Source organism: Macrotis lagotis, chromosome 4 (genome assembly GCF_037893015.1).
Source record: "Macrotis lagotis isolate mMagLag1 chromosome 4, bilby.v1.9.chrom.fasta, whole genome shotgun sequence".
Lineage (NCBI taxonomy): Eukaryota > Metazoa > Chordata > Mammalia > Peramelemorphia > Peramelidae > Macrotis > Macrotis lagotis.
In genome coordinates this window covers 206,562,621-206,582,181 of record NC_133661.1, presented here as the reverse complement: position 1 = coordinate 206,582,181, position 19,561 = coordinate 206,562,621, and the positions used below count along the sequence as shown (strand labels likewise).

General features: G+C 38.1%; 1 pseudogene; it reads right to left on the bottom strand.

The window, feature by feature from the left end:
- Positions 1–528: 528 nt before the first annotated feature.
- Positions 529–18,874, bottom strand: LOC141522849 (small ribosomal subunit protein eS19-like; annotated as a pseudogene).
- Positions 18,875–19,561: the final 687 nt, after the last annotated feature.

The window sequence follows — 19,561 nt, the reverse complement described above, 5'->3', positions numbered from 1 at the left end:
AAATTTCCCAAGACTTTTCTATAAAAATAAGAAATAGAAGAAACTAGTTTCTAATGTGCAGAAAGTTATGGAGCCTTAGAATCATGCAAAAATTAGTTTTCCCCTCAAAGCTAATTATTTTTTTTTAGTTTTTTTGCAAGGCAAATGGGGTTAAGTGGCTTGCCCAAGGCCACACAGCTAGGTAATTATTAAGTGTCTGAGACTGGATTTGAACCCAGGTACTCCTGACTCCAAGGCCGGTGCTTTATCCACTACACCACCTAGCCGCCTCCTAAGTATTCTTTTTAACAAACCAAAGATGTGCATATGAAAATTCAGAACTGTTTTAAGCAATTCACTGAGAAAAGGCCAACCTCGAAGCAACTCCTGCCTTGAAGTTAAAAAGAGCATCCAAATCTTGAAACAAATTTCACAACAAAAAGCAGAACCCCTGCAATAAACAGATCATCCAACTAAGTGCTTTTATCTTTTTTGTTGTTGTTTTTAGAAAGAAAAAGGCTTTGATTAATGAATCTCATGTGATGTGTCCTAATGTTTCTCGTTGGCAGCCACCACCTGTCCCGCAATTCTATCTAGGTCTTTCTGTCCCTGAGGTGTCAGCTTCCAGCCCCCATCTGGGTACTTCTCCATCAGCTTGAGGCGTTCCAAGACTTGCAGGCCCCTTGGGACCACGCTCTTGGAGCCTCTGCTGAAGCAACTGGGCCTGACCCCATCATGGGTGGGGGGGAGGCCCGGATGGCAGCGGCCTCATCAGAGGGTGCCAATGCCTGGTGTTTGGTCAGTGTGACTGGACCCACCCATTCAGGGTCTTTCAGCTTCCCTGACTTTTCCAGAAAGGTGGCCAGGGCCCAGTTGGCCTCCTGTTGGCTCAAGCCCTTTCACTGTGACTCCCAGCAAAGTGTGAGATTCGCTGCCAGCCAGGGGAAAGGGCTTTAGTTTCTGTCTTAGGACACTCATCATAAAAATATTAAAAAACAAGCCAGGAAGTATCTTAGAGACATACTTCCCAGCATTATAAGACAAAAATTCACCAATTAGAACCAGAAAACTCAAGGGCAAAGTCCAAGGTTATTATGAGGAGAGATGAGAACATTGCTTAGAGCTTGTGGCATGGCAATAGGATATATCAGTATAATAGAATACAGAGTTAAGAAAAAGATGTTAAAATAACATTTCATATGAAAGATGAAGACATTTTTATACTTTTTCTTTATAATAATGATGCATAAAATGGCTTAATTTTATTTTATTTTTTATTTTCTTTAGATTTTTGCAAGGCAATGGGGTTAAGTGACTTGCCCAAGATCACACAACTAGGTAATTATTTAGTGTCTGAGGCCAGATTTGAACTCAGGTACTCCTGACTCCAGGGTCTTAGCTCTATCCACTGCGCTACCAAACCACCCCTCTCCAGACATACTTCTAAACTGTTGAAGGTTGTCCTGACAGAACCGCCCCCAAATGGCTTAATTTTAAAACAGCATTCATATACATACATATTTAGGGTTTTGGTTTTTGCAAGGTAGTGGGGGTTAAGTGACTTGCCCAAGGTTACACAGGTAAGGGAGTGTCTGAGGCCACATTTGAACTCAAGTCCTCCTGACTCCAGGGCTGGTGCTCTATCCACTGCGCCACCGAGCTGACCATATATTTAAAATTAAAAGTATGAAATTAGTTTTTTCCTCAACATGATTTAATTAAATTATAGATTAAATATCAATCAATAAATTATTAATAAATTAATAAATGAAAATAAATATAAATTAAATCTAAATTATAAATTAAAAATATGTATTTGAAACCAAGACTTAGTTTATAGGCATTTTCTGCAGTTACTCATACTTGGAAGCTTAGGCTGACTTTTAGAGTTAAAGAAAAAAGGAAAATACTATCTTATTAAAAATTATTAATAATAGTAATAATTAATAAAGACATTTATATACTGCATTAAGGTTTGCAAAGCATTTTACAAACACTATCTTGTTTGATCCTCAGAACAACTCTGAGAGGAAAATGCTTTTTATCCATAAGGCAAAGAACCATTAAGTGACTTGCCCAAGGTCACATAGGTAGGTGTCTGAGGTTCAGAAGACTTCTAACTTCAAGCTAAGTGCTCTATTGATCAATTTAGCCCATCAGTGAATAAGAATGAATTAATCAAGATTAGTGAGGAGAGATTAATTTTTGGTAGATGTTGGGACAAGGAGCAAGCTTCTATTTGAAAAACCAAGATAACTCACTCAGATTAAAGCTGTTTCAAAACCAAGATAAAAAATTGGTTGATCAGATGGCTTCTCCTACTTTCTTAGAGCTGAAGAGAGGGTGCCCTTCTGCTCAAGGTAGAACAAGACAGATAAGAGACTTCTTACAAAATATATTAGGAAAACAGGAATATCCAGAGCTAAGGGAATCTCTTAAGACTGAGCTACTATGCTTACTTCTTCATCTACTCTTTGAACCTATAACTATCTGAATGAAGCTTGAAACTTGGTAAATTGTTATTCTTGTGCCATAAGTGAAATTGGAATATGAGTATATAGCAATCATTAAATTTTATTAGCTACATGAGTATTCATACAGGAATGAACTTTGAGCCCTATCAGTCAGTCAGTCCTGAACATTCATAATTTTTTTTTTTTTTTTAGGATTTTGCAAGGCAAATGGGGTTAAGTGGCTTGCCCAAGGCCACACAGCTCGGTAATTATTAAGTGTCTGAGATCGGATTTGAACCCAGGTACTCCTGGCTCCAGGGCGGGTGCTTTATCCACTGCACCACGTAGCCACCCCTGAACATCCATAATTTAACTTAAGCTGTTTTAAACATTCAGGTGATTTTATTAGTAACTTCATTTTTACTTTCTCTTTGGTAACCTCACACATTTGTGGGGGCTTTGAAAATGAGAGGCACAATGGGTAACCTTGTGGAGTAGCTAGGATCCTACTTTATTGTTTTTGTTTACCCTACCATTGTAGAGCTAAGAACTACTCTATATTTGTGGCTAATTTTCATTGTCTTTAAAACTCAAGTTTTGTGTTTTAATTACAGCATCAAAGAAAAGTGCAAGTTCTTTCTTTCTAAGCCTAAATGGACAAAGTCAGTAATTCAACTTAGTGAGAAAATAAAGATCTTGGATAAACTTCATGCTAGAATGAAGCCAATGAATCAATGATTTCTTATGTCTGCTGAAAGGAGGAAAGCATTCATCTGTTCCAGAAAGTGGTAAAATAAACTCTCAAGTGAGCAATGAGGGAATTGAAAAAATGGAAAAGAGGTTAAGTTTCTGAGTAAATGAAATGGCAGAAGAATAAAAAAAAGTGTGGTCAATAGGCAACGACGCGCTTGAAGGCATGACAAAGCTAAAAGCATTTTACAATGGCCCAAGAAAACGTGAAACCTTTTGCAAGCGGTGGGGTGTATTGCTGTAAGTTACGGAATGGTTTAAAAATATAAAATTTTCTGGTGAAGCTGGTTCTGCTGATGCTGCAACTGCTGCCCAGTTTTCAAAAAAGTTGGAGAAGCTGTTTGAGGAAAAAAAGGTTACCCAATAGAATAATAGTTTAACACTCATGAAATTGGTTTGTTTATAAAACAGGTAGGAAAGCATAAACACACATACTGAACGCCATTGCCAAAGGCCCCAGGTTCAAGACTTTTAAGAATTGTTTGACTGTCTATTGTGCACCAATGCCAGCAGTAACTTCAAGTGTAAGCCATTGATGATCTATTGAGCCCCAAATTACTTGATTTTGAAAGGAAAAAAATGTTAGAATGCTAGTGCAGTAGCACTGGAATTGAAAGAATGGATAACTGCAGAGATTTTCTGGCACTGGTTTAATAATTGCTTCATTCTAGAAGTAGAATGACTGCAAGAAATGAACTTGGCATTCAAAAATCTTTTAATATTTGATAATGCATCAGTTCATATTCGTGAGCTGCTGGAAACGACCCACAAAAATGTAGAAGCTGTTTTTTATGACACCTAACATAACATCTTTGATCCAGTCTATGAATCAGAGAATCATAAAAGCTTTCAAGTTCCATTATACCAGGAAATCTACTGTCATGCCTGTGAATACTTGAAAGCAAACCCAGAAACCACCTTGATGGATTTCTGTAAGTCTGTCACTGTGCTTCAAGTCATGGACTACATTAACATAGACTGGGGAAACATTTCACAGGCTACCTTTACTAATTGCTAGGAAAAAAATGTACTGCCTGTTTGTAGCCAGGATTTTGAAGGCTTTAAAAATGTTGATGAAGCAGTGAATAGAAATAATCATATATTTAGTGTACACCACTGGAAGTGAAAAGTTCAAGGTTTTGGGAAAAGATGTCTTTTACATCTACAGTGACTCCAGTAATTGATGAATGAGGAATTAGATGAGATGTCTAATGAAGGTTTTTTTTTGCAAGGCAATGGGGTTAAGTGACTTGCCCAAGGTCACACAGCTAGCTAATTATTAAGTGTCTGAGCTGAATTTGAACTCAGGTCCTCCTGACTCTAGGGCCGGTGCTCTATCCACTGCATCACCTGGCTGCCCCCTCAGGAAGATTTTTGAGGTAGCAAAGTTGGCAGTGTTGAATAAGTTTCTAAGATTGTGTCATTCACGGCTCCTAAGCTTAGATAGTAGGTTGGCATAATTGAGTAGGTGGTTAGAGACATAGAGGCTGCTAAACCCAACACTGACTGTAGCCTCAAGTTTAAACATAAATTCAGCTATGCTCCCATACTCTGATAATCTAAGGATCTCAAAGAATTCATGAAGCAGACATAGCTGATGGATTATTTCAGCTTGGAGTCCTTCATTATCTCCATTGCCATGAACCAGCCATAGAAGATGGAAAGTCGGGGTAGCTTGATGGCAGAGTGGATAAAGCACCGGCCCTCGAGTCAGGAGGACCAGAGTTCAAATCCAGCCTCAGACACTTAATAAATTACCTAGCTGTGTGACCTTGGGCAAATCACTTAACCCCATTGCCTTGCAAAAAAAGCTGGAAAGTCATAGATGATGTTGAGACCTTGATGTCTTCTGTCAGCAGCAACTAACGTCCCCTCAATCTCTCTCTTGGTTTTTGGAGAATTACCAAAGCCCTCATCCCATCATCTAACATAGTGGAAGGTAAGATTCAGGTTGAAAAAATGTTTTAGTTATAAGAATTTTATTTGTCTCACAGTATTTATGGTACTGTGGATTTCATTTCTTATAAAAATGAATATTTGAGGGCTTTTTTTCATTGAAATGTTAGCACAAAAGGTCACAGAATTTTATGGAATTACTATGAGAAAAATGTTTTGCATGGTTTTTAATTTTTTGTTTGCTGTTGTTGATGACCTCTTTGTGATCCCTTTTGGGGTTTTTGTGGCAAATAAATGGTTGCCATTTTCTTTTCCAGCTCATTTTACAGATAAAGAAATTGAGACAAAGAGAGTTATGTGAATTGCCCAGGATCTCAGAACTAGTAAGTGTTTGAGATCAGATTTGAACTCAGTTCCTTCTAACTCCAGTCCAATCTTCTATCTACTGGACCATATGCCCCTGTTTTGTATGTTATCAATTTTGTGTGCTGTGTTTTAAGGGTTACTTCACTGGTTACTGCTTTAGGAAAAATTCATATTATCAAAATTAATTTTTTGTTATAAAGAATTGTATGCAGAAAAGTATGTTTTCTCTAGAGGAAGATTACAGTTGTAGGGAGTCATGGAAATCTAACCCACTATCTCTCAAGGGTTCAATGTATCATCATTCATGTTTTTTAACTTTTATGCCATTTTTCTAGGAATGTTACTCCTTCATGAAAGCTGAAGTTCAACTGTATTAATGGCAGAACAATAAGGAGGTCAATCTTTTCTCTCTTTCCATTAATTCTTCTCTCTGCACCTGTGACCAAAGATACAGAAGTGGTACCTGAGCCAGGAAGTGCTTTAAACTCTAACAGTGTCCAAAGTAGTATCTATCCACACTCTCCAGCATCTGAATGAAGAACATCAAACCCAACTATAACTGTACGAAGTTCAAGAGGTTGCTCACCATACCCACAAAGCTATTTCCTGCCACACTCAGGGTCTCTGTGTCTTTGCAAAAGTCAGGTGACCTAGAAAGAAAAAAGGAACCATAGATCATAGTCATTATGGTACTGTGGATTTCACAGATGAGGAAATCGGGGCCCAGAAAAGTCAGGAGTTTTATGAGAATCAAAGAAGATAACCTATGCAAACCACTTTGAAAACTTTTAAGTGCCATATAATTGATGAACTATTATTATTGAGGATGTGTACTGGGGTAGGGAAGAAAGATTGTTTAATCAGAGGAATTATTTGCATTCTATATTGGGAATATCTGATGCTTTAAACAACAGAAAAAGTCAATTGAATGAAATAATTTACTTCTTTTAAAAATACATTAAATAGGGCTGTCATATTTACTCAACTTGATGCCTGTTCAGCTATATTCTGTGCCCCTGGACAAAGACATTTTCTAAAGCACTTCATCCCTAAGACTCTACCTCTTTGAATTCCAAAGATCACAAAGAATGAGTTTATCTCATGACCTAAATGGGAGCAGAACTCACCTTCAGAATCACCTGCTGCATGAGCTCTAGGTGGTAGAAAAACAGACATCACACACCTGAAGAAGACAATGATTGACTAGTTCTAGAAGGAGAATGGCAAGTGACATTTAAGTGAGATTTCATTCCTACACCCTAAAGCAGATAATTACCCTTTACAATCCAGTTTAATCAAACTAGCCAAATTGTTGTTCTCAGTCCATAGCATTCTGACACCCTCCAAAAGATCTTTGCAAATAGGCTGACCCTCATCCCTGGAATACACTCAGTTCTGTCTCTTCGTATGCTTAGTTTCTCAAAAGCTAAGCTCAAGGGCCACCTTGTAAATGAAACTTTTACTCATTTTAACCACTCCCACCAATGACTTCTTCCTCTTATTTATTTTTTATAAGTATATTTTTTCAGAGAAGTAGAAAAGCCAATAACATCCTTGAGGGTAGAGACTATCTCATTTTGGTTTTTATAGCTAAGTATTTAGTACAGTATCTAGCATAAAGGAATATTTAATAAATGTTTGCTGATTGATTATATGATGACTGTATGCCATGCCATACAATAACTATTAAATACAAACTAATTTAGGAGGAAACTAAAACTGAGAATTTGTCATCTCATAGAACCATACTTATTTAAATCTTATTTCCTACAGAGAGTTAATCTAGTTTCTGAGGGTGAAAGCCATCAAAGGAAATTTGTGTGCCATTTGCCCCTTTGTCTTTTTCCCTTTCCCCATACCCCCTTCCCAGCACTTTTCCTCAGCCCAGAACTCATATGGAATACAATACCTACCCACTCCTTCATGCTTGAATTCATATGAGATTTGAATGAGATACAAATCAACAACTCCATGTCTTTCTGTCACATGGAAGATCTCCAGGCTTTGCCATCTACCTTGCCCTTGCCTCCCAAGGTCCCCTGGGGCCTTACCCTATGCTATGCCTCATACCCTAGAGTGCCCTGGCACTGTCATCTGACCTAAAGATACCTGGGGCTTGCCATTTGTCTTGCTGTAAACCTCTTGGGACTTGTGAATTCTGGTCAATTTTTTTTTATGTTTTATCTTGAATTGGGGACAGAACTTTCTGGAGAACAAGGACTTTTCCTGTTTGAAACTTCAGTACTTTGTATATTGTTTATTACAGAATAAGAGCTTAACCAATAAGTGTTGAAAAACCCTGCTATTTCTTGTGCCTATTAAACTCATACTATCAGATTGAGCTAATCTATTATAAATCTGATTTCATAGATAGCCCCTTAGTGTACTTTTTTTCATGACAGGGATGGCTTTTCTATGACCAAAACTAAAGTTGTGAAAAGTCATTATTGCTTCCAACACACACACACGCTCTATACCACTATCCACCTAACTCCCCATTTCTATCCACAAGGACAAGTGTCACCTGAAAGGCAAAAATAACCTTGATGGCATATTCTCAAAGACAAAACTGGAGCAATTACTGTGTAATTAAGGTAAATCTAAAGGGAAAGAAAAAACAAAGATGAAGACCCATGGGAATAGAGGATTAATTATACTCTTTTTCTCAACTCTGCTTGTGCTCATAGGTCACATCATTAGAAGGGGACCCAAAGCAAGACCCAGTCAACACCTGTGGAGATGTTAATATTCTCCCTTTCTATAATATAGACAAACCATACAAACCATTGCTGTTCGACTTTCTTGAGACAGGGTCACAGCTGAGATTATTAAGTCTTATATGTTGAAATTTGTCTTTCATTGGTGTGTCCAGTGGTCATCTGCTGTGCTTGTAATCATCAGTGGATGTTGTGGGTTCATGCTCTCTGTCCAGATCACGATACTGCTGGTCAATTGGCTATCCACCAAGTAGAGCGGGCCTTTCTTTCTAGCCTCTGCACATAGGAAGGCTTGTGTTTTTGGTGAAGTTATCAGGCTCTGAGCTTATTGGTAGAACAATTCACATCAATACAGTGAAATAGATTTCACTGACTCCTAATGGTCCTACCATTTCTAAGTTTGAACCAATGAACTCTGTCCTTGGCTTAGGGAGGTAATGAAAAACCCTTTCCTATCTATCTAGGCTTTCCTAATAAGATTTCAACTTTTGGCTATTGTGAAGAGGGTGTGTTAGACTAAGCCAAAATATTGGCTCTCACTCCTCTTTCTTGACTTTGCCCTTCTCTCTCTTTTTTTTTGTGGTCTTATTCATACTTCATTTGCAACCTACTGGAATTTCTCTCATGTGACCCTTACCTAGTACTCAAGATAGAATCTGAATTTCCCTTTCTCCCTTCTCCCAACCCCTCTCTTCACAGGATCCTGAGGCAGAATAGAATGTAGAGTCCAGATTCCCACACCTCAATCTGTTCACCAAGCCATTGAAATGCAGCAAATCCAGGATCAATTCAGATGACTACAATGTCAAGAAGAAATTCTCACATGGGATCCCAAAACTGAGCCCTCCATGATACCTGCATTCGAGAAGTAGCCAGATGGCACAGTGGATAGAGATGGACCTTCAAGTCAGAAAGACCTAAGTGTGAATCCTTCCTCAAACACTTACTAGAAACGTGTCCTTGGATAATACTTCCCCATCTCAGTTTCTGCATCTGTAAAATGGAGACAAATAATAGTACCTACCTAACAGGGTGGTTGTGAGAAATTAGCTACTTTAATCAATATAACTATCCAAGACAATTCTAAAGTAATCATGAAGAATATACTATCAATATCTAGATGTAGAACCAATGAACTCTGATTATAGATTGAAACATATTTTTTTGCCCATTTATTTTTCTTGCTTTTTTTTTTTTGATCTGGCTAATATGAAAATGCTTTGCATTACTTAACTGGTGTAATTGAGTGGAAAAAGGACTGCAGGGAGGGAGAGAACTCAAAAATTTAAAAAATGAATGTTAAAGCAAAGTATAATTATTTAAAAAAACAAAGCAATAGAAGCACTACATAAATATTATCTTTTGCCAAAAGGCATCTATTCTAACTCATACACAAAAGACATCTACACTATAACACAGCCAACAGTGGTCATCTAGCCTTTAACTGAAGACTTCCAAAGAAAGCAAACCCATTACCCCATAAAGTGGCCCATCACACTTGTAATTTCATTTCAAATATCACAGCTGACCCATTGTTAGAGCCAACCTGAGATTTAGGTACAGGCCTGGGACATCTCTATTACGCTAAAATCATACAGAAAAACACAGGGGTAACTAACTGGAATAATTTTGGAAATCATGGTTAATGGTTAGATAACAACCATCCAGAGCCTCTGGAACTCTAAAACTATTCTCTGAGATTGAATTGGGGTCATACCAGAATCAGGCATAAGATATAAGATAATTATGAAAAAAAGTTTTGCTAAGTTTGCATAATAACTTCTGAAATATTCCTGTGTATGCTTAAATAGAAATTTCAGATATGAAAATCTGTTGTCCTTGAGGAATCTAGTCAGAAAGATTCTGTCATGCCATATATATATATCTATATAGTATATATCTATATTTTATATATATATAATACATATGTATATATTAAACATAGATTCTTCTGGTTCATGCATATGATTTGTCTGAATTATTTCCTAAATTCCTAAGCCACCCCCAAATACTTTAACTTTGTCATTTCCTACTAATTAAATAGGAACCAGATTGGGTTTTATATTGAACCCTGGCATTTCTTATCTCCCTTCTGAATTTTTCCTTTCATATTCTCCCCCTCCCCACCTGACACCAGCTTATTTCTTGATTCAGCATTGGTTCTATGACCAAGTAGTCAGAGTTCACATCATTGCCCAGGTAGCCCCCTGAAGGGCCTCTCTGTAATTAAGTAGAAAGTCAGTGGGGTGACTTTCTTAGTCTTATCTACAAACCCAAGACTTACTGCAAAGTGGTGTTTGGAGCAGGCAAAGAGGATGATAACAAACATACAGATTCCAACAAATGAAATGAGCTGCTTTGGCCTTTGAGCAGTGCCAAGGGTCAGCCATAGGATGAGACTGACCAAGGCAACTCCATTAGACCCCTAAAAAGAGAAGATGTTATTCATTGGAATAGCTTAGAAATAAAAAGGTGTTACAGGCAGACTAATGAAGAAGCTCTCCTTAAATAGGGAGCTACTGGGAACCCACTACAATGAATGAATAAAAATATTTTCCAAAATTCTTGTTGGTTTAACATAGTTTAGAAATGTCCAAGTTGGGGGGGGTGGTAGAGCCAAGATAGCGACAAGAGAGGATTGTGTCTTAGGTGTGCTCTCATAAAACTTCTAAACTAAGGACTCTAAATTTTGGAGAGACAGAACCCACAGAGGGACCCAGTGAGGCAGTGCTCCTACTCAAGGTAACCTGGAAAGGAGCAGAAAGGCTCTGCTCCCTGGGGGCGGAGGGGCGGCCTGCCAGAGGGGTGGCTGACCAGAGCCAAAGAACTTTAGCCTCCTGGAGGCAGCTCCAGGGCGCTGGGAGCCAAGGTTCACAGCAGCAGGGGAGTTTCCTGACCTATGCCCCTGGGAGCACTGGGCACAAATTGGGGAAACAGCTGGGAGACCACTGCCAGAGCAAGCACGTGAAGCCCAGCCCTCAGGGCACACAGCAAGCAGCACAGCTTGGCCAAGGCAGCCCAGATCCAGGAACAGAAGCAGGCATAGCCAGTAAGCAGGAGCCCCCAGGGCATGAGCCCATTGAACCTAGGGAGGGTAGTGAAGAGAGAGAGACTGCAGAGTTCCACCCCTGGAACAGGACTCTGGGGCTCTGACTACATTCAGATCCTGATCGAAGCCTAGGCCCCCCCATAGAACAGCAGCCCCCCCCCCACCTCAGCCCCATGGCAGAGGCGGGGCACATATGGTCATTCACAGACGAGGAGGGAGGACAGAGCCTCACACACTGAGACCCTTGTGGGAGTGGCCCAAAAGCTCAGGAAGCACCCCCTAAAACAGGCTAAGGCTGGGAAAATGACAAGCAGAGAAACAAGAGGAACACCACTGAGAAATATTTTGCCTGTGAGCCCAAGAAGGATCAAAACTCTCAGTCTGAAGATGAGGAAACACAAGCTCCTGCACCTAAAGACTCCAAGAAAAACAGAAATTGGGCTCAGGCTATGACAGAGCTCAAAAAAGATTTTGAAAATCAAATGAGGGAGTTAGAAGAAAAACTGGGAAAAGAAATGAGAGAGATGCAGGAAAAACATGAAAATGAAGTCAGCAGCTTAGTCAAGGAAATCCAAAAAAATGCTGAAGAAAATAGCATGCTAAAAACCAGCTTAGGTCAAATGGATAAAACAGTTCAAAAAGTTATTGAGGAGAACAATGCTTTAAAAAGCAAAATTGGCCAGGTGGAAAAAGAGATAAGAAAACTCTCTGAGGAAAACAAATCCTTCAGACAAAGAATAGAACTCAGGGAGATTGATGAATTTACGAGAAATCAGGACTCAAGAGTTCAAAGCCAAAACAATGAAAAATTAGAAGAAAATGTACATCTCATTGAAAAAAACAACTGATATGGAAAACAGATTTAGCAAAGAAAATTTAAAAATTATTAGAATACCTGAAAGTCATGATCAGGAAAAGAGCCTTGACATCATTTTCAAAGAATTACTACAGGAAAAATTGCCCTGATATCCTAGAAGCAGAGGGCAAAATAGAAATGGAGAGAATCCACAGATTCCCCCCGAGAAAGAGATCCCAAAAAACCAACCCCTAGGAATATTATAACCAAGTTCCAGAACTCCCAAGTCAAAGAGAAAATATTACAAGCAGCCAGAAGGACACAGTTCAAATATCATGGAGCTGCAGTCAGGATCACACAGGACTTAGCAGCAACTACATTAAAAGCTCATAGGGCTTGGAATACAATATACCAGAAGGCAAAAGAGCTTGGAATGCAACTGAGAATCAACTACCCAGTAAAAATGAATGTCCTCTTCCAGGGAAGAAGATGGACTTTCAATGAACGAGGGGAATTTCAAATATTCCTGTTGGAATGGCCAGAGCTGAACAGAAGGTTTGATCTTCAAATACAAGACTCAGGTGAAGCATGGAGATTAGAGGAGAAGGGGAAAATATGAGGGACTTAATGATGATGAACTGCATGTAATCCTGCATAGAAAAATGACATTGATAATACTCATATGAACACTTATTTAATAGAGCAGGTAGAATGAGCTTTTATAGTTGAAGCACAGGAGAAAGCTGAATTTGAAGGTAAAATGTGGTATAAAAATGAAGTCAATAGAAAAAAGGGAAATGTAATGGGAGAAAGAAAAAGGAGAAGGTGAATAGGCCAAGATATTTCATAGAATAAGATTTTTCTTTATTAGAATGAGCTATTGCAATGATATGGAAGGGGGGAAGGCAAGATGGAATGAGGGAATCTTTGCTCTCATCAGAGGTGGCTAGGAGAGGAAACAGCATATATACTCAATGGGGTATAGACATCTGGAGTAAGAAGGGGGGGACAGGGGCAAAGGGGGTAATATGAGTGATGGAGGAGAGGATGGACCATGGGAGGAGACTGGTCAGATATAACACATTTTCTTTTTTACTTCTTGCAAGGGGCTGGGATTGGATGACCTGTCTGGGACCATAGGGCCAGGTGGATGCTGGGCCTAAGGGGTGGTATGGGGGCCTCTGGGCCCTAGGACCAGGGATCTGTCTGCTGCGCACTCAGATACCCTACAGCAGAGTCAGAGTGAAAGGAGAGAGAAAATATAGTACATGGTAGTGGAAAAATACAAAAGGAGGGAGTTGTGATCAGCAATGGCAAAGGTGGAAAAATATGGAAGTAACTTTTGTCATGGACTTACCATAAAGAATATGATCCACCCGCAACAGAGTTGTTGGTGTTGGAACAAAGACTCAAGCACATTTTTTTATTATTTTTTTTTTTTGGGGGGTGTGCAGGGCAAATGGGGCTGGGTGGCCTGCCTGGGGCTGCATAGCAGGGTGATCGTTCATGTCTGAGGGCTGATTTGGACCCGGGTGCTCCTGGCTCAAAGACCAATGCTCTCTCTGCCACCTGGCCACCCCTACTATTATTACTATTTTATTTTATTTTAGGTCTTTTTTTTTCTTTTTTTGGTTTATGCAGGGCAATGGGGTTGGGGTGGCTTTCATGTCACACAGCTGGGTGATTGTTGGGTGTACAGGGCTGGATATGGGCTTTGGTGCTCCTGGCTCCAGGGCTGGTGCTCCTTTCACTGCACCACCTGGCCATACCTACAATTATTACTATTATTTTTTTTAATTTTAATTTTAATTTTTTTCTTTCCCCTTTACTTTATCACTCAAGTCAGTCTATATTTTTGGGGGGAGGGGGTATTTTGTTTACTCTCAAACAAGAATATTTTATTAATATATAAAAAACAGTTTGTACAAAATGATAATAAATAAATATTAAACAAAAAATGTCCAACTTCTTCCTCACAATTACTAATAATACTTTTGTTAAAGGGATCTGTGATTTCATTGATTCAGGGAAATCTGAAAGTCACAGTACAAATGCAGCTTGGCTGCTTGTCTTTTTTTTTGTTTTGGGGTTTTTTTTTAGATTTTTCAAGGCAATGGGGTTAAGTGGCTTGCCCAAGGCCACACAGCTAGGTAATTATCAAGTGTCTGAGACTGGATTTGAACCAGGTACTCCTGACTCCAAGGCTGGTGTTCTATCCACTGCGCCACCTAGCTGCTCCAAGGCTGCTTGTCTTTTAGAATCTTAAGGTTTCCTTGGGGTGATTTGTGTGATCATACAAAGTAGTATGTGGCATGAGCAAGACCTGAACTCAGGTCTTTCAAACTCCAAAGCAACCCCTACTTCTTGTTTTGTTTTTGTGTTTTAGATTTTTTGCAAGGCAAATGGGGTTAAGTGGCTTGCCCAAGGCTACACAGCTAGGTAATTATTAAGTGTCTGAGTCTGTATTTGAACTTAGGTACTCCTGACTCGGGGGCTGGTGCTCTATCCACTGTGCCATCTCGCCTCCCTTTGTACTTGTTTTAATGGGATGACATATGTAAAAACCACTTTGAAAACTTTAAAACACAAACAGAAATGAAATGAAATCTATTTCTATTTTTAAAAATAACAATAATATTAGCTAACACATATGATGCTTTCAGGATTACAAATTCCTTGATGCACATTATCTTATTTAATTTAATGAAAAATATTGCCTTGGCTTGTATATATACTATAGTTCTACATACTTCAGTGACTCAGAGTGGAGCCAAAAGGTGGAAGGGATCTTTGATGTCATCCAATCGAACTTGCTCATTTTTCAGATGAGGAAACTGGGGTAAAGAGAAATCTAAATACCTAACCCAGGATCACACAGGTTCTAAAATAAAGCCAGTATTCAGAGCCAGTATTCAAAGACAGATACTCTTATTTCAAAATACTCTTATTTCCACTGGCTGAAACTGTCTTCCAATGAAGGACTTAGATAAATTTTGGACTTTTGGGGGGGCAGAGCCAAGATAGCAGAGTAAAGCTAACATGCTCCTGCAACTTATCACTACCAAATATAAAATAAAACTATATAAATAATCAGAATTTCAATATATGAACAACAAAGCCCAAGAGCAAGAGATACAAAGAGAAATTCCATTCAAAGTAACTATCGAGAACATTAAATACTTAGGAATCTACCTCCCATGACCAACCCAGAAACTATAAGTACTCAATTATAAAGCACTTCTCACCCAAATAAAGTCAGATCTAAATAATTGTAAAAATGTCAATTGCTCATGGTTAGGTAGAGCTAATATAATAAAAATAACAATCCTAACCAAATTAAATTACTTATTCAGTGCCATACCAATCAAACTACCAAATAATTATTTTACTGAGCTAGTAATAGTCGTAACAAAATTCTTCTGGAACAACAAAAGGTCAAGAATAGCAAGGGAATTGATTAAAAAAAATGAAAAGGAAGATGGCCTAGCTCTACCAGATCTAAAACTATACTACAAAGCAGCAGTCATCAGAACTACTTGGTACTAGTTAAGAAATTAGGATTAGAAACCAGTAAATGACTACAGTAATCTACTGTTTGACAAGCCCAAGGACATTAGCTTTTGGGATAAGAACTCTCTATTTGATAAAACTTGTTGGGAAAACTGGAAAATAGTATCACAAAAACTAGGCATAGACCCACATCTCACACCCTATAACAAAATAAGGCCAAAAATGGGTACAGGATTTAGATATAAAGGGAGACACTCTAGATAAACTAATAGACCAAGAAATTATGTGATCTATGGAAAGGGGACAATTTATGGCTAAACAAGAAATAAAGTACATTATAAATTGCAAATTTAATTGCAGTTTAATTATTTTTTAGGTTTTTTTTTATTTTGCAAGGCAAATGGGGTTAAGTGGCTTGCCCAAGGCCACAGCTAGGTAATTATTAAGTGTCTGAGATTGGATTTGAACCCAGGTACTCCTGACTCCAAGGCTGGTGCTTTATCCACTTCACCACCTAGCCGCCCTAATTGCAGTTTAATTAAAAAAAGTTTTTTGCACTAATAAAATCAATGCTGCCAAAATTGGAAGGAAAGAAGAAATCTGGGAAACAATCTTCACAACTGGGAGTTCTGATAAAGGTCTCATTTCTAAAATATATAGAGAACTGCATCAAATTTATAAGGGTGCAAGTTATTCCCCAATTGAAATGATCAAGGGAAATGGATAGACAGTTTTCAAATGAAGAAATTAAAGCTATATGTAATCTTATGAAAAAAATGCTCCAAATCATTATTGATTAGAGTTAAAGCAACTCTGAGGTATTACCTCACATCTGTCAGATTGGCTAAGAAGACAAAAAGGGGAAATGATCAATGTTGGAGAGGTTGTGGGAGGATTGGGACATTTATGCATTGCTGGTGGAGTTGTGAACCTATCCAATCATTCTGAAGAGCAATATGGAACTATGCCTGAAGGGCAATAAAACTGTTCATACCCTTTGACCCAGCAATTCTAATTCCAGCCCTATATCCAGAAGAAACCATAAAAATTGGGAAAAGTCCTACATGTTCCAAAATATTCATAGCCAATCTTTTTGTAAGTGGCAAAGAATTGGAAATTGAGGGGATGCCCATCAATTGAGGAATGGCTAAACAGGTTATGGTACATGAATACTATGTGATATTATTGTTCTATAAGAAACCATAAATGATCAGACTATAGAGAAGCATGGAATGAGTTACAGGATCCGATGTTGAGCAAAGGGAGCAGAACCAAGAGAACAATGTACACATTAATAACAACATTGTGAGATGATCCACTGTAATGGAAGCAGCTGCTCTCAGCAGTTCAGAGAGCTAGGATATTCCTATTACATTGGCTTTGGACAATGCTATCCCCATCCAGAGGAAGAAAAACAAAACAAAACCAAAATGCTTCAGAATCTGAGGAACTACATTCACTTTTTTTATAGCCTTTTTTTAGGTTTGTTTTTGCAGGGCAATGGGGTTAAGTGGCTTGCCCAAGGCCACACAGCTAGGTAATTATTAAGTGTCTTAGGCTGGATTTGAACTCTGGTCCTTCTGACTCCAGGGCTGGTGCTCTATCCACTGCACCACCTAGCCACCCTACGTTCACTTTTTAAAAAAATATCCCTTATGTATTTCTTTCCCTTAACCTTATTAATGAGATCAAAAATGATTAATCTGTAAGCATGCTTAACTGAAATGTCTAAATACAGTATTAAGCTGACTGCTGCTGAGGAGAGGGGTGTGGGAAGGGAGGGTGGAAGGAAATTTTGTAACTTAGAAATATGCATAGGCATATGGATGAATATTAAAAAAAACTTTTATAACATATTTGAAAAAGTAAAACATCAACAAAAAATAAAAATAAATATAAAAAAAACAAATTTAGGCTAATATAAATTCCCACTGGCCATTTATACCTTAGCTTTCCATTGAACAACTCTAAGAGAAAAGAGATTATCCAAAACCAGGAGGAGTCTCAGGGTTTGCACATTACCCTTTGTAGATAGGCAAAGATCATGAACATTTTGTTGGAAATAATGTTTCATTCCCTATTGGCTAAGCAATAAGTTTGCTGCTAGAAATTCTAGAGTTGTAAAAGACAGATATGTCAGAACTCCCAATAATTCCAGGAAGTTTGGGGATATGATATAGGAATGGGAATGTCAAGGTGTCTAGGGAAAGTATATAATTTCTAGAACAGAATGGTATTAACACAGTAAGACAGATTAATGTCCCATCCAAATCTTTTCTATTCATTGTTTAAGTATTTCCTTAAACTGGACTGTGTTTTCTCTTGTCTCTGACAGACATTTGCATGGTGAAACAGATTGATTCCCTTCCCTGACATGACATCATCAGTGAAACCAGGAAACATCACTCTCATAGGAAACATAGAGAGAAAAACAAAGAACAATGAGCAAAGCAATTCTGGAATTTTAATTAATGGTGGAATCTATCTCAAAGATAACAAAATTGTGGGACCATTGAAACTCTCTGCCCACTCACTATTTTGGCCAAAGTCACAGCCTAGAATTTCCAAACGGCTTCTGGCATCTCAACAGTTTCTTTCCATAATGCTTTTCAATGAAACTATAAGCCAAGAAGACCACCAAACTGGTGAAGACAAACAAAGTCAGGGCTCTCTGGAAAGGCTAAAGAAAATTGAAAGAGAAAAGGAGAAAGGTGAGGAAATAGATTTGCAAGGGGGCAACTGGAACATCTGCCATGAATTTGAAGGATCTGAGCAAGAACAACCTGTAGTGAATCTCCCAAGCTCAGTTTAGACCCTTGGCATCAGACAGCATTGGACCTAAGCATAGTTGCTCAGATATCTGTTATTTTCTTGGAGGAAGAAAAGGTTATTTTTTTCAATCAGCAAAAATCTGCCCTTTCTCTGCCTTGCTCCATCCCTTCCCTTGTTGAAAATTTCAAAAAAGTTGTTACCAAAAATGTATAATCAACCAAATAAGTTTCTGCATTGACTATGTTTAAAAGAAAATATATAAATATATGTATATTGATTCATATATTCACATATATACATACACATATGTACATACAATATATATACACATGTATATATATAGATAGATAGATAGATAAGGGAATATAAATATAAAATTCTGTACTTCAAGTCTCATCTAGTAGGAGGTCAATAGCATATTTGTGAATCTTCTGAAATCATGTTTGAACTTTATTCTGGTCAGAGTTCCTATATCTTTTCAAAATTATTTGTCTTTGTTCTATTGTTGTTATTGTATAAACTAATCTTTTGGATCTGCTCACTTCACTCTGGTGATACTTACCTTCTCAGGTTTCTCTGAAACCATCCCCCTCATCATTTCTTAGAGCACGATAGTACCCCATCATATTTATGGATCCCAACCTAAGGACACACCCTTAATTTCAAATTCTTTACCACTGCAAAAAAGAGGTATAAATATTTTTGTTCATCTTTAGCTAGAGTTTTGTTTGCTTGGGACTAATCTCATCCATAATCTTGGCTCTCTCCTCTTATTTCCCCTTCCCTATTTTCTTTTCTTCCTATTTCTCTATTGAGTGAAATGTATTTTTGTATTTAGCCAGGTGTATGTGGGGGCTTCCCTCCTTTGATCAGTTCAATGAGGGTGAGATGCAACAACAGCTGCAAGGGGTAGGGTCACTAAAGTTTTCTGGACCTCAGTTTCCTTAATTATTGATTTAAAGACTAATGAAGCAGCATAAGGAGTGGGAATAGTAAAAGATTCAGATTTAAAATTTTAAAAATTGAAGGATAGTTAGAAACTACTCAATCTGACACCCTCATTTTATGGATGAAGAAACTGAGGCACAGAAAGTTTCAGTGACTTGCCTAGGGTCACATCACTACTAAAAATCTGAGATGGGTTTTGTGTATTAATTGTCAGAATGTGCCAGGTACTGTGGAAGTGCTAGTGATACAAAAAGCAGCAAAAGACAGAACATAAAACAAAAACAAAAACAAAAACAAAAAACACCCTTATTCTCATGGAACTCAC